The 14793-nt window shown below is 40.5% G+C and overlaps 1 long non-coding RNA gene across 1 annotated transcript; it reads right to left on the bottom strand.

The window, feature by feature from the left end:
• Window positions 1-1591: 1591 nt before the first annotated feature.
• LOC123144081 (uncharacterized) lies at window positions 1592-2677 on the bottom strand. The gene is made up of 3 exons (XR_006471268.1): window positions 2496-2677; window positions 2305-2399; window positions 1592-1659 (listed from the first exon to the last, which is right to left on the bottom strand). It is a non-coding gene; the product is annotated as an uncharacterized lncRNA (long non-coding RNA).
• Between the last annotated feature and the right edge of the window lie 12116 nt (window positions 2678-14793).

Raw genomic sequence — 14793 nt, 5'->3', positions numbered from 1 at the left:
CGTTCCAGATGACGCGTTAGAGCTCAAGTGGGAGTTCGACGAGGACTCACGACGTTACTATGTATCTTTCCCTGATGATCAGTAGTGGTGCCCAGTTGGGGCGATCGGGACCGTGTCGCATGTTGGGTTGGTCTTTTATTTTGGCACCGTAGTCGGGCCATGAGTGATTGGTTGATGTAATGCTATTTATGTACTTTGATTGACGTGGCGAGTGTAAGCCAACTATGTTACTTATCCCCTTGTTATGTATTACATTGGATGTTGTGATGATTGCCTAACTTGCGACATTGCTTTCAATGCGGTTATGCCTCTAAGTCATGCATCGACACGTAGGAGATATAGCCGCATCGAGGGCGTTACAAGTTGGTAATCAGAGCGTTCCCGACCTTAGGAGCCCCATTGCTTGATCGTTATTAGCGGCCGAGTTGAGTCTAGAAAAATGTTTTGAGTCATTTAGGAATTATATATCGGAGAGTTTAGGAATTCTTTTTACTCCCCAGTCCCTTCATCGCTCTGGTGAGGCATCCTGACATAGAGTTTTGACTCTTCTCTCCTCAAATTTCACTAAAAAAAATTTAGGATCACGCGGGTATCTTGGAATCGTTCCGATGATTTTGTGACGAGAACATTGTTCTTGGTGCCTCCTGTCTTTAGGGGTTGTGGCAGTGTCCCGGGGAGTTGGGCTCCGAGGTGCTGTCGTCACAATTTTATCGTTGCAGTTCTGGAATACCTGAGTTTAGTACGCCGACATCGAAAATCTCTTTTATGTAGTTCGTTGGTGAGATAACCTCGACGCCACCCAGTACTGGGGCGGGAGTTCACTACAAGAAATATGTCAACTTATGACCACCACTATTGGTCACTGAAAGGTCACAAATTTCCATTTATGACCTTTTTGTGACCAAAAACATAAGGTCAAAAGCTGGGCGTCGTAAACTGACTATAGCGACCTTTCTTCTGGAATGGTCGCAAACGTTTATGACCAAAATAAGTCCACTTTGGCGTTTTGGTCACTAGCAACCTCCCCAGGCCACGTAGGCATCCAGCGTGGCAAGCTGATGTGGCACAAGATTCAGCCCGGTCCAATTCGATTTTCTACATGGGCCTAGCCCAACAATTCGGCCTATTTGTGTTTTTTTTCTGTGTGTCAATTTTTGGTTGGGTTCATGGGCCAAGTCCAATATTGCAGCCTTTTTATTGTTGGGTTGTGGCCTTTTTGTCTAAACGAATTGGTTTTTCTTTTTTCCCAAAAGAAGGGTCCACTAGTCAGATGGGTCCCAGTTGTCAGGTTCTATTAAAGTGGGACCCTTTTGGTAGTGTCATATTATTCAGATTACAATTTCACAGAAATAAATAACCATGTTTAAATAAGAACAGACAGAAAACACAAGTAATATTTCAAATAACAACAGCGAGAATCAATCACAGTCATACAAATATACTGGGCTCCTTCTGTCATGACACAGTTACAACACAGATACAAATACAATCAGTCACACAGATAGAGGGACAATCACAATGAGAATTGACAATCAGCACAAACTGGGCTCCAGTCAGATGAAACTATATGCATGACTAACTACGCGACCATAGTCGACTAGGCTACCTTCGCTACACTAGGACAGCAATAGAACTATCATCATGCCTTCGGCCGTCGCCCTGTTACATGAATCAGAAGAGAAGAATCAAAACACTGGAGCCAATATATTATGAACAGAACATTCGAAAAAAAGGACAAGTTCTTTAGAAAGATAACACAGATTCAGCTAATACAATGATTTTTGTCCCCAGATAGTTAAGACGATATACTCATTCATACAAGGATGCTGCTAGTGCATAACCGACCCACTCGCTGCAATAGAAAAGATGAAACTTGCATATTATTCCAAGTCCCATTTTCATCTTGAGTACACACAAATATGTAACCAGGATTCAATGAAAATGATGCTTATAATCTTAATGATGCACTAAGCAGACTAACGGAAATATATATGGGAGGTATTCAGAAACATGTTTAATGGAAATATCCAGCTTGGAGATATTCAGAAGCATGATACTCCTAATCATGTACTTATGCTGAGAATATTTATGCTTTCATGTTCAGAATATATACTCTACTCAGCTTTACTAAGAAATATTGTTAAATTTTGACAAGTTAAATCTTGTTCGGTCTTGTTAAATACTCCAATCAACTAATCCTACTGCGACTGCATCTTGAGTATAGTTACTCCAAGCAACTCTCTTGGACGAGTACTAACTAGAAAGAGCACCATGGGGATGGGGAGGGTTGGATGGAAATCTCACCAGGATGAGGTCGAAGATGAACTAGGAGGTACCGAAGAGGAACACGAACAGGGACAGCAGGAACAGCATGAACTCCAGCCCTCTTCGACCAACCTCTGCACAAGCACAACCACACACATGTCTCATGATTCAGTAGTCAGCGCGTACACCAAACTGTTGACTGTGGATTTCAGAAATGTGTGCGTGCGTACCGTGAAGACGGTGATCCGGGAAGCTGATCGTGACGTTGACGCAGGGCACGGCGATGGCGCCAAGCCGCGATGCCGCCGCCGAGGACGACGAGGGAGAGGACCAGGACCCCCGCTCGCAGTCGGTGGTGGCGACCAGGAACATACAAAGAGTACAAGAACAAACAAAGCTCATGGTTACACTTAATTCACATTTTCTAACTCTCTTTTTACATGTATAAGATGCTAGAAATAATATATAGAGTTTTCAAAAAATAGTCAGCATACTTGCATTTTGCAGTGCTACTGTGTGCACTGGACAACGATCATTTATGGACTTAATTCAAAACACTTGTAACATAACAGAAACAAAAAAAATGCACCAATAATTGTTTAGAAGGTAACTGAACTTCTGTGCACACATTTAGATAGAAACAAACGCTTGATCAACAAGCTGTTGTAATAGTGTATATATACATGCTAACAACATGAATGTTGCATCAGGCCATGCTCAACTACTCCAAACCATTACATAATCAACACTCCTAGCAGCTAATTATATAAGGGCACTGCTCATAATGAAGAGCAAAGTATTTTTATGGGGAGGAAAGGCTCCCAGCTTCACCACCCCCAGGATATGCATTCAAACAAGAATTGATTAGTGAAGAAAAAAGAGAGCGGCTCCCCTGCTTTTTGCTGGAACTGCGGTAGCCTAGCTTAGCTTCAAACAAGAGTAACGACTTTGTAAGACATGTATGTCTGCCATACAAGGTGACGCAAGAAAATAGAGCACTTTACTCATAGCATGCAGAGTATCATTATTAAGTTCATAGGGTTTATAGTGCTTGGACTTATTAGAGTGGTAGCATATCATCATATACATCCGTATGTTGTAGCCCATTTTAAATGTCTAGAAAGACTTATATTTAGGAATGGAGAGAGTAGAATGTAGCATCCGATAAAACCAAAGGATTAGCCAACAATAAAAGAAGGCACTTAATTAGTTCATTACATTTAGTTAAAACTGCTTCTATGAAGCGTAGGACTAAACCATTTAGTTAACACAGCAAGAAGTGCCAAGGAGCATAGTATAGTACTGCACTAAAAGCACCAAGAATCTTCTGGACCAACAATAGAAGCAACCAAGAAGCACTCATTTTTCAATTCATAGGGCTAAAAATATATTTATCAGAATGGCACTGAAATCAACCTCTTTATCTATCATCACAAGGTCAGTATGCTTGATAGGCCCATTATGAGTTGCCCTACGGTAATGCCGCAGATGAGACAGAGGACGCACACATTGCTGTAGACATTAGCAAGACAGGAACCAACAAAATGGTGCTTGCCATCTGCAAGGAGAAAGCAGAATACCAAAAAGGTTAGGAAAACAATATAGAATGATAAAACAAAGAAGAGATGCACCCACTCATTAGAGAAGTGGCATACCCAAAAAATGTGAAGCACAAATGGCCACCAAGAAAGCATATTGTTGTATACATTGACAAGATAGGAACCAACAAAATGCAACAGACTAAAACCAAACTTTATATAGCAGGGAATGATTTACAATAACCAAAAGATTTTGCACAACAAGTAGTAAATAGGTAGTAGATATTAACACCCATGACATAGGACCAGCATAAAAAACAGCATCGGTGTAGAACATGCATATAATAAGTGAATAGCTTCCTATCTAGTATAACAGGAGTAATACAGAAGAAGTAAACCAAGTCACCGATTGAACAACCAATGACCAAACATGATGGAAAGCGTGCATTGATTGCGGGCACAGTGTCGCTACTAGTACCACGTCCGTACTCGATCGGTACTTGCATATAAGAGCAGCATATATAGATGAATCATGAAAGAAATAGTCTATCTACTCTCGATGGACACACTGCACAAGTCCATATACTTTAGGCATGTTATATATTGCGACTACACTTGGAATTCTATAACATAAATCCTAGTCATTCTCAAGGCGCAGGACAAAATGCAACACACATGCTAGAGTAAAATCACACAGAGCAAAGCAACAGCCTTAAACAAACATCATCAGCGATAGTGCAGCAGATGCTAACTTTAGATGCTGCTCGGGTGTGGCCGTCGTCCTCCAGGGAGACGGCGCGGAGGTTGGAGGGGTCGTCCAGGAGCATCTTGGCCACCAGTTAGCCCGCCACCAACCACGGCTGGAACTTGCGCGACTGCTTCCCGATGTACCGCCCCGTCTTGCCTTCGTAGTACTCAGGGAAGTCGTCCTTGGCCAGACGCCTCTCCATCAGCTCCACCGCGTTGTGGGCGATGTGGCGCCGCCCTAGCTTCACGCTCACCGCCACCAGGAGCCACAGCAGCACTGCATAGTTTGCGCGCGCCATGGAAACAGGACAGCAGAGGGTAAGCTCATTGCCATATAGAAATGCAGTACATATATGGAAAGAAGAGCATACAATGCATGGGCATAGATCCAAGGAGCTACTAATACTGAATGAACATAGATGCAGCGATAAACGGCAGCAACATGCATCAAACAACTGAAGCTGTTCACTATAAGATCATCTATATGAGCTAAACTACCAATTTCCTATCCTATGAAGGTTATTTGATTTCAGGACATTCATATATACACCATGGACAGGTATAAAACCAAACAGAAAAGTAAAATACCACCACACAACACAAGTGTGCCCTCAAGTCCAGAAACAGTAAGTAGACTAACCACAGGTATAAAGCAGAACAGCAAAGTGAATACTAACTATCCCGCAAAAAGAAATAAAACGTGAATACTAATGACTAACGCATGTGTGTCCTTAAGTCCAAAACCAGTAACCACGAAGGGGGAAAGGTATAACAAATTCATGTGTTTTAGGGGGGCATGATAGCAGGGTGTCATAATCAGATTCCTGGAAATACTAATACTGTACACATCCCTTCTCTGAAGATAAATACCTAAAAAAACACCATAATCAGATACTATGCTACATTCAAACACAATATGATTGCCACACAGGTAGAGTAAGAGCTACTGTGTCAAGACTAGAATCTCAAACATAACATAGTTATACAGTATCACAGATAAATTTTGGACTAGAATCTCATGCGTTTGTACAGATCCATGACTGAACTTGATTAGAAAGAAGTGTGGAATGGTGGGACCTGTGGGATCTTGACGCACTTGCCCTGGTCGTCCAACTGCCAGCCATGGTAGAGGCACTCCAGCTTGCCATCAATGCAGCCTCTCCTCCATCCTCACCTGCACACGACAAAGAAAAGCGGGAGTAAGCACCGCGGCTTCGACCAAATGGTCCATAGATCATGACAGGTTGGTGCGATGGGAGTTGTCGTACCTTGTAGGAGGTCTCGATGCGGAGCATGACGTAGAAGCCGAGGCAGCCGCCGACGATGGTGCCGGCCATGATCCGCACGTACGCCCACCGTCGCGACCCGGGCGGCGCCATTGCTCATACGCCAACGCCGTCTACGCCCGTAGAGGTGGATGGGGCGCCCGGCTCGACAGAGATGGGGTGTCCAGAGCAGAGGAAGGGGAAGGGGAGGGGATCAGGAGGACGGCGACTTGGGAGGCGGCGGAAGCGGTGGAAGTGTACTGCGTAGCAACGGCTGACGGAGGGGATTGGTAGAGCGGACAAAGAGGAACTGCTTGATCTGGATGGGGACAAGGTGTAGCGTGCAGAGGAGTTGCTCGATGCAGAGGATCTCACGGGAGGAGGGGCTATGCGCCACCCTGATCCCGGATCCGGCGGCCTCTAGCCTCGCCGTCACCATAGCTGGTGGCTGCTCTGGCTGGCGCCATGGGTAGTGGCTGGGTCAGAGATCTGGGAGAGGGAGAAAGGGAGATGGCGATGGAGGTGGCGGCAGCAGGGGAGCGAGGACGGCATGGCGGATTGGTGGTGGAGGCCGTGGTGCTGGGGGTGGTGAGGCAGCGGGGCGGGAAGGTCGGGGAGGGGAGGAGGAGAGGGGAGGCGACGGGGTTCGCCATGGGAGGGAGCGAGGAGGGGAGGCGTGCGCGGACGGAGAAGAGAGCGAGGGGAGAAAGAATGGAGGCGAGGGGGGGGGGGTGGATGGAAAATGTCCACGAGGACTAGGGTTTTGCCTTAGGTGGGCTTGCGGTGAGGACTGTCGTTGGATCCGCGAGCATCCCACGGTGTCCATCCATGATCCGCGTGAAACGCCCACAGACCAATTAAAATGCAGCACACGGCTACGATGTCATGACCATCTAAATTGGTCGTAATTGACTAAAAAATTGGTCTAGCTGATTAAAAATTCATTTTTCATTTCTCAAGTGCCCAAAATGAGTTTTTTGTGAGGGACCTACAATATATTTGTTGTAAAATTGGACAAAATCAACTTTTTAAAATATTAGAACATATTTAATGTATAATTGACTAAATATTTGGATGTTAAAAATTTTGATTCACCTCTCGTGAAAAAGACAAATTTCTGCTGATCCGGTTGGAAACGGGTCAAATTTGAACTGCAGCTGCCTTATAGTTTGTTCTTTATTTTTTTCAAAAATAATTTTTAGGTACATAAGTATCTACTTAATTAGAGAAACACCAATAGTTTTTTAAGATTCAACCACTAGCTAGGAACGGTCATGCCCGCAGTTTTGACAACATTTTGAAATGGGCATGAAAAATTCAAAAAAATCCAAAAATTGGAAAACCGTTGCATTGTGTCATTATATGTGACCAAGTTACCAGAAAAAATAATAAACTTGTAATACAACAATTCTTTTAAAAAAAGTGTTCTCAGAAAAGAGCTATCATGTGTGAATGTGCATGGCTTTCAGGCCAAATGATCGATCCTATGGCCACATTCATGGCATGGTTTGTTCAAATGATCTCATATTGTGCACAAGGGTGCATCTTGGAATGGCAAACAATGTTGCTTAAGGAAATTTTCATTTTCTTTGGACGAAAAAATCATTTTTCATTTTTCGAGTACCCAAAATGAATTTTTTTGTGAAGGACCTACCATATATTTGTTGCAAAATTGGACCAAATCATTTTTCTAAAATACTAGGCCATATTTAATGAACAATTGACCAAATGATTGGGTGTAAAAAGTTTTGATCCACTTCTCGTGAAAAAAACAAATTTTCGCCGATTCAGTTGGAAGCGGGTCAAATTTGAACTGTAGCTGCCTTCTAGTTTGCTCTTTACTTTTTCCGAAAATCATTTCTAGGTACATAAGTATCTATTTTATCAGAGAAACACCAAAAGAATTCCAAGATTCAACCACTAGCTAGGAACGGTCAAGCCTGCCGTTTTGACCGCATTTTGAAACGGGCATAAAAAATTCAAAAAAAATCAAAAAATTGGGAAACCTTCGCATTGTGTCATTATATGTGGCCAAGTTCCCACGAAAAGTAACAAACTTGTAATACGGCAATTATTTTAAAAAAGTGTTCTCAGAAACGAGCTATCACGTGTGGAGATCAATGGCTTTCAAGCCAAATGATCAATCTTATGGCCACATCCATGGCATAGTTTGTTCAAATGATCTCATGTTGTGCACAAGGGTGCATATTGGAATGGCAAACAATGTTGCCTAAGGAAGTTTTCATTTTCGTTGGACGAAAAAACCATTTTCCATTTTTCGAGTGCCCGAAAGGAGGTTTTTTTGTGAAGGAACTACCAAATAATTGTTGCAAAATTGGACCAAATCATTTTTATAAAATACTAGGCCATATTTAATGCACAATTGACAAAATGGTTGGGTGTAAAAAGTTTTGATCCACCTCTGGTGAAAAAGACAAACTTCCGCCGATTCAGGTGGAAGCGGTCAAATTTGAACTGTAGCTGCCTCGTAGTTTGCTCTTTATTTTTTCCAAAAATCATTTCTAGGTACATAAGTATCTTTTTAATCAGAGAAACACCAAAAAAATTCCAAGATTCAACCACTAGCTAGGAACGGTAATTCCCGCCGTTTTGACCGCATTTTGAAACGGGCATAAAAAATTCAAAAAAAAATCAAAAAATTGGGAAACCTTCGCATTGTGTCATCATATGTGGCCAAGTTCCTAGGAAAAATAACAAACTTGTAATACGGCAATTATTTTAAAAAAGTGTTCTCAGAAACGAGCTATCATGTGTGGAGATCAATGGCTTTCAAGCCAAATGATCAATCTTATGGCCACATCCATGGTATAGTTTGTTCAAATGATCTCATATTATGCACAAAGGTGCATATTGGAATGGCAAGCAATGTTGCCTAAGGAAGTTTTCATTTTCGTTGGACGAAAAAACCATTTTCCATTTTTCGAGTGCCCGAAAGGAGGTTTTTTTGTGAAGGAACTACCAAATAATTGTTGCAAAATTGGACCAAATCATTTTTATAAAATACTAGGCCATATTTAATGCACAATTGACAAATGGTTGGGTGTAAAAAGTTTTGATCCACCTCTGGTGAAAAAGACAAATTTCCGCCGATTCAGGTGGAAGCGGGTCAAATTTGAACTGTAGCTGCCTCGTAGTTTGCTCTTTATTTTTTTCCAAAAATCATTTCTAGGTACATAAGTATCTATTTAATCAGAGAAACACCAAAAAAATTCCAAGATTCAACCACTAGCTAGGAACGGTCATTCCCGCCGTTTTGACCGCATTTTGAAACGGGCATAAAAAATTCAAAAAAAATCAAAAAATTGGGAAACCTTCGCATTGTGTCATCATATGTGGCCAAGTTCCTAGGAAAAATAACAAACTTGTAATACGGCAATTATTTTTAAAAAGTGTTCTCAGAAACGAGCTATCATGTGTGGAGATCAATGGCTTTCAAGCCAAATGATCAATCTTATGGCCACATCCATGGCATAGTTTGTTCAAATGATCTCATATTGTGCACAAGGGTGCATATTGGAATGGCAAACAATTTGCCTAAGGAAGTTTTCATTTTTGTTGGACGAAAAAACCATTTTCCATTTTTCGAGTGCCTGAAAGGAGGTTTTTTTGTGAAGGAACTACCAAATAATTGTTGCAAAATTGGACCAAATCATTTTTATAAAATACTAGGCCATATTTAATGCACAATTGACAAAATGGTTGGGTGTAAAAAGTTTTGATCCACCTCTGGTGAAAAAGACAAACTTCCGCCGATTTAGCTGGAAGCGGGTCAAATTTGAACTGTAGCTGCCTCGTAGTTTGCTCTTTATTTTTTCCAAAAATCATTTCTAGGTACATAAGTATCTATTTAATCAGAGAAACACCAAAAAAATTCCAAGATTGAACCACTAGCTAGGAACGGTCATTCCCGCCGTTTTGACCGCATTTTGAAACGGGCATAAAAAATTCAAAAAAAATCAAAAAATTGGGAAACCTTCGCATTGTGTCATCATATGTGGCCAAGTTCCTAGGAAAAATAACAAACTTGTAATACGGAAATTATTTTAAAAAAGTGTTCTCAGAAACGAGCTATCATGTGTGGAGATCAATGGCTTTCAAGCCAAATGATCAATCTTATGGCCACATCCATGGTATAGTTTGTTCAAATGATCTCATATTGTGCACAAAGGTGCATATTGGAATGGCAAGCAATGTTGCCTAAGGAAGTTTTCATTTTCGTTGGACGAAAAAACCATTTTCCATTTTTCGAGTGCCTGAAAGGAGGTTTTTTTGTGAAGGAACTACCAAATAATTGTTGCAAAATTGGACCAAATCATTTTTATAAAATACTAGGCCATATTTAATGCACAATTAACAAGATGGTTGGGTGTAAAAAGTTTTGATCCACCTCTGGTGAAAAAGACAAACTTCTGCCAATTCAGGTGGAAGCGGGTCAAATTTGAACTGTAGCTGCCTCGTAGTTTGCTCTTTATTTTTTCCAAAAATCATTTCTAGGTACATAAGTATCTATTTAATCAGAGAAACACCATTAATATTCCAAGATTCAACCACTAGCTAGGAACGGTCATTCCCGCCGTTTTGACCGCATTTTGAAACGGGCATAAAAAATTCAAAAAAAATCAAAAAATTGGGAAACCTTCGCATTGTGTCATCATATGTGGCCAAGTTCCTAGGAAAAATAACAAACTTGTAATACGGCAATTATTTTAAAAAAGTGTTCTCAGAAACGAGCTATCATGTGTGGAGATCAATGGCTTTCAAGCCAAATGATCAATCTTATGGCCACATCCATGGCATAGTTTTTTCAAATGATCTCATATTGTGCACAAGGGTGCATATTGTAATGGCAAGCAAATTTGCCTAAGGAAGTTTTCATTTTCGTTGGACGAAAAAACCATTTTCCATTTTTCGAGTGCCCGAAAGGAGGTTTTTTTGTGAAGGAACTACCAAATAATTGTTGCAAAATTGGACCAAATCATTTTTATAAAATACTAGGCCATATTTAATGCACAATTGACAAAATGGTTGGGTGTAAAAAGTTTTGATCCACCTCTGGTGAAAAAGACAAACTTCCGCCGATTTAGCTGGAAGCGGGTCAAATTTGAACTGTAGCTGCCTCGTAGTTTGCTCTTTATTTTTTCCAAAAATCATTTCTAGGTACATAAGTATCTATTTAATCATAGAAACACCAAAAAAATTCCAAGATTCAACCACTAGCTAGGAACGGTCATTCCCGCCGTTTTGACCGCATTTTGAAACGGGCATAAAAAATTCAAAAAAAATCAAAAAATTGGGAAACCTTCGCATTGTGTCATCATATGTGGCCAAGTTCCTAGGAAAAATAACAAACTTGTAATACGGCAATTATTTTAAAAAAGTGTTCTCAGAAACGAGCTATCATGTGTGGAGATCAATGGCTTTCAAGCCAAATGATCAATCTTATGGCCACATCCATGGTATAGTTTGTTCAAATGATCTCATATTGTGCACAAAGGTGCATATTGGAATGGCAAGCAATGTTGCCTAAGGAAGTTTTCATTTTCGTTGGACGAAAAACCATTTTCCATTTTTCGAGTGCCCGAAAGGAGGTTTTTTTGTGAAGGAACTACCAAATAATTGTTGCAAAATTGGACCAAATCATTTTTATAAAATACTAGGCCATATTTAATGCACAATTGACAAGATGGTTGGGTGTAAAAAGTTTTGATCCACCTCTGGTGAAAAAGACAAACTTCCGCCAATTCAGGTGGAAGCGGGTCAAATTTGAACTGTAGATGCCTCGTAGTTTGCTCTTTATTTTTTCCAAAAATCATTTCTAGGTACATAAGTATCTATTTTATCAGAGAAACACCAAAAAAATTCCAAGATTCAACCACTAGCTAGGAACGGTCATTCCCACCGTTTTGACCGCATTTTGAAACGGGCATAAAAAATTCAAAAAAAATCAAAAAATTGGGAAACCTTCGCATTGTGTCATCATATGTGGCCAAGTTCCTAGGAAAAATAACAAACTTGTAATACGGCAATTATTTTAAAAAAGTGTTCTCAGAAACGAGCTATCATGTGTGGAGATCAGTGGCTTTCAAGCCAAATGATCAATCTTATGGCCACATCCATGGCATAGTTTGTTCAAATGATCTCATATTGTGCACAAGGGTGCATATTGTAATGGCAAGCAAATTTTCCTAAGGAAGTTTTCATTTTCGTTGGACGAAAAAACCATTTTCCATTTTTCGAGTGCCTGAAAGGAGGGTTTTTTGTGAAGGAACTACCAAATAATTGTTGCAAAATTGGACCAAATCATTTTTATAAAATACTAGGCCATATTTAATGCACAATTGACAAAATGGTTGGGTGTAAAAAGTTTTGATCCACCTCTGGTGAAAAAGAGAAACTTCCGCCGATTTAGCTGGAAGCGGGTCAAATTTGAACTGTAGCTGCCTCGTAGTTTGCTCTTTATTTTTTCCAAAAATCATTTCTAGGTACATAAGTATCTATTTAATCAGAGAAACACCAAAAAAATTCCAAGATTGAACCACTAGCTAGGAACGGTCATTCCCGCCGTTTTGACCGCATTTCGAAACGGGCATAAAAAATTCAAAAAAAATCAAAAAATTGGGAAACCTTCGCATTGTGTCATCATATGTGGCCAAGTTCCTAGGAAAAATAACAAACTTGTAATACGGAAATTATTTTAAAAAAGTGTTCTCAGAAACGAGCTATCATGTGTGGAGATCAATGGCTTTCAAGCCAAATGATCAATCTTATGGCCACATCCATGGCATAGTTTGTTCAAATGATCTCATATTGTGCACAAGGGTGCATATTGGAATGGCAAGCAATGTTGCCTAAGGAAGTTTTCATTTTTGTTGGACGAAAAAACCATTTTCCATTTTTCGAGTGCCCGAAAGGAGGTTTTTTTTGTGAAGGAACTACCAAATAATTGTTGCAAAATTGGAACAAATCATTTTTATAAAATACTAGGACATATTTAATGCACAATTGACAAAATGGTTGGGTGTAAAAAGTTTTGATCCACCTCTGGTGAAAAAAGACAAACTTCTGCCGATTTAGTTGGAAGCCGATCAAATTTGAACTGCAGCTGCCTCATAGTTTGCTATTTATTTTTTCCAAAAATCATTTCTAGTTACATAAGGACCTATTTAATCATAAATACATGGTTTGGTGGCGATACGTCAAGGTTTGGGCGGTGGCCGAGGGCCCCAACTCTAGAGCGCGTAAACTCGCATGCCCGCCGCGTGGTCACCGCGTGACCGTAATGTTGCCATGTGTTCTGGGCGGCCTAGGCATGTCTAGTGGGTTGGGCACTCCCCAGGTTGGTGCTAGGAAGAAAATTACAACATAAGATTCTCACGAGGAGACCGATCGATGCTCAAACATGAATTAGCAACCAAGTGTTTGATTAGCGGTACGGGAAATGCACATGGCCAATGGGCGTGAGTTTTGGCTGAGGATGATCATCTACTAAGGAGAATGTCTTCACAAATTTTTAGCTCAAAAGGAGGATCCTAGGTGGTACTTTCTTTGCAAAGTACCACGCTGGACAAAAATATGAATGTTGAAGCTAGGCTCAAAATAATGAATGGAGTGAGCTGAAATTTTGTGGAGGATGGTTATTTGGGCATAGGAAAGCATTGTAGAAAATTAATACCATTTGGACATGCCAAAGTAGTACTTGCTTCACAATGCCCTTCTATGGACAGAAACTTGGGAAAACTAGTGAGAGAGATTGGATGAATGAAATGAGCTCAAAATTGGTGTAGGTAAGTTACTTAGGTATGGTCATGCGCTGGTAAATTCCCAGATCATTTCGGTAAGCCTAGCTAGTACTTACTTCACAAAGCTTCTCTCGAGGTATAAACTTTGGAAATTTCCCGAGAAAGATTTACTAGGAAAATTGAGCTGAATATTACCATGTGGCAATGATTTGGATATGGAAGAGTGCCCGAAAAGTTTGAGGGTAATAGTAACACTTGCTTTGCAACGTGCCAATTTGGCCATAAAATACAAATTGAACCTGGGCTCACATAGATGATTTGACTGAGCTGCAATTTGGAGGAGGGTGATAATTTGGGCATATGAAGAAACTGTATAAATTTCATGTCATTTAGAGATATAAAAAAGGTACTTCCTTCACAATGCTTCTAGGTGGACAAAAACTTTGGAAATTTGCCGAGGAAGATTTGCTAGGCAAATGGAGCTGAATTTTGTCATGCGGTAATGATTTGGATAGGAAAGAGTGCCCAAAAATTCCGAGGGCAATCAAGAATATATAAATAGCACTTCCTTCATAAAGTGTTGTTGTGAACAGAATAGGAAAATGAATATTGTTGAATTAGTTTTGAACTAGGCAAGGAAGGATTTTTACATATTTGATGAATATATGCCCTAAAGAATTTATGAGATTTTTTTGGGAATTTTGGGAATGTAGAAATATAGGTTGCTTCACAACCTAGGGCAATAACTGCCACATGGACATGACACATAGGCAAAACTGATGAGATGGCGCCTAGTCATCACAACCCACCACAATCTACAAGGCTATGACCATCTATATTGGTCATTAACAACTAGAAATAAGGCAGCGGACTAGCACTGTTTGCTTTGTGACCATTTCGTGTAAGGAAATTATGACCTTTCTGACCAAAATGGTCGCAATGGTTTAGGGTTTGGAGCCCCCTGAACAGCTTTTGACCAATTGGTCTAAAATGGTCATAAATTTATGACCAATTCTTCGAGGGTCACTGACAGAAGGTCATAAGTTGACATATTTCTTGTAGTGGTTCAGGAGTATTGCCATAACTTGTATAACGGATGCTTTTCGAAGGTTGAGGTAGATGGTTTCCGAAGTTTTCTCGGTTATGTGTTGAAGGATGGATACAGCTGGATGTAGGATTTTCTAGATTTGGGTAAGATATTATGCTTCCCCTGTATCC

The sequence above is a fragment of the Triticum aestivum genome, chromosome 1A (assembly GCF_018294505.1).
Source record: "Triticum aestivum cultivar Chinese Spring chromosome 1A, IWGSC CS RefSeq v2.1, whole genome shotgun sequence".
Lineage (NCBI taxonomy): Eukaryota > Viridiplantae > Streptophyta > Magnoliopsida > Poales > Poaceae > Triticum > Triticum aestivum.
This window is presented reverse-complemented; position numbering and strand designations above follow the sequence as displayed.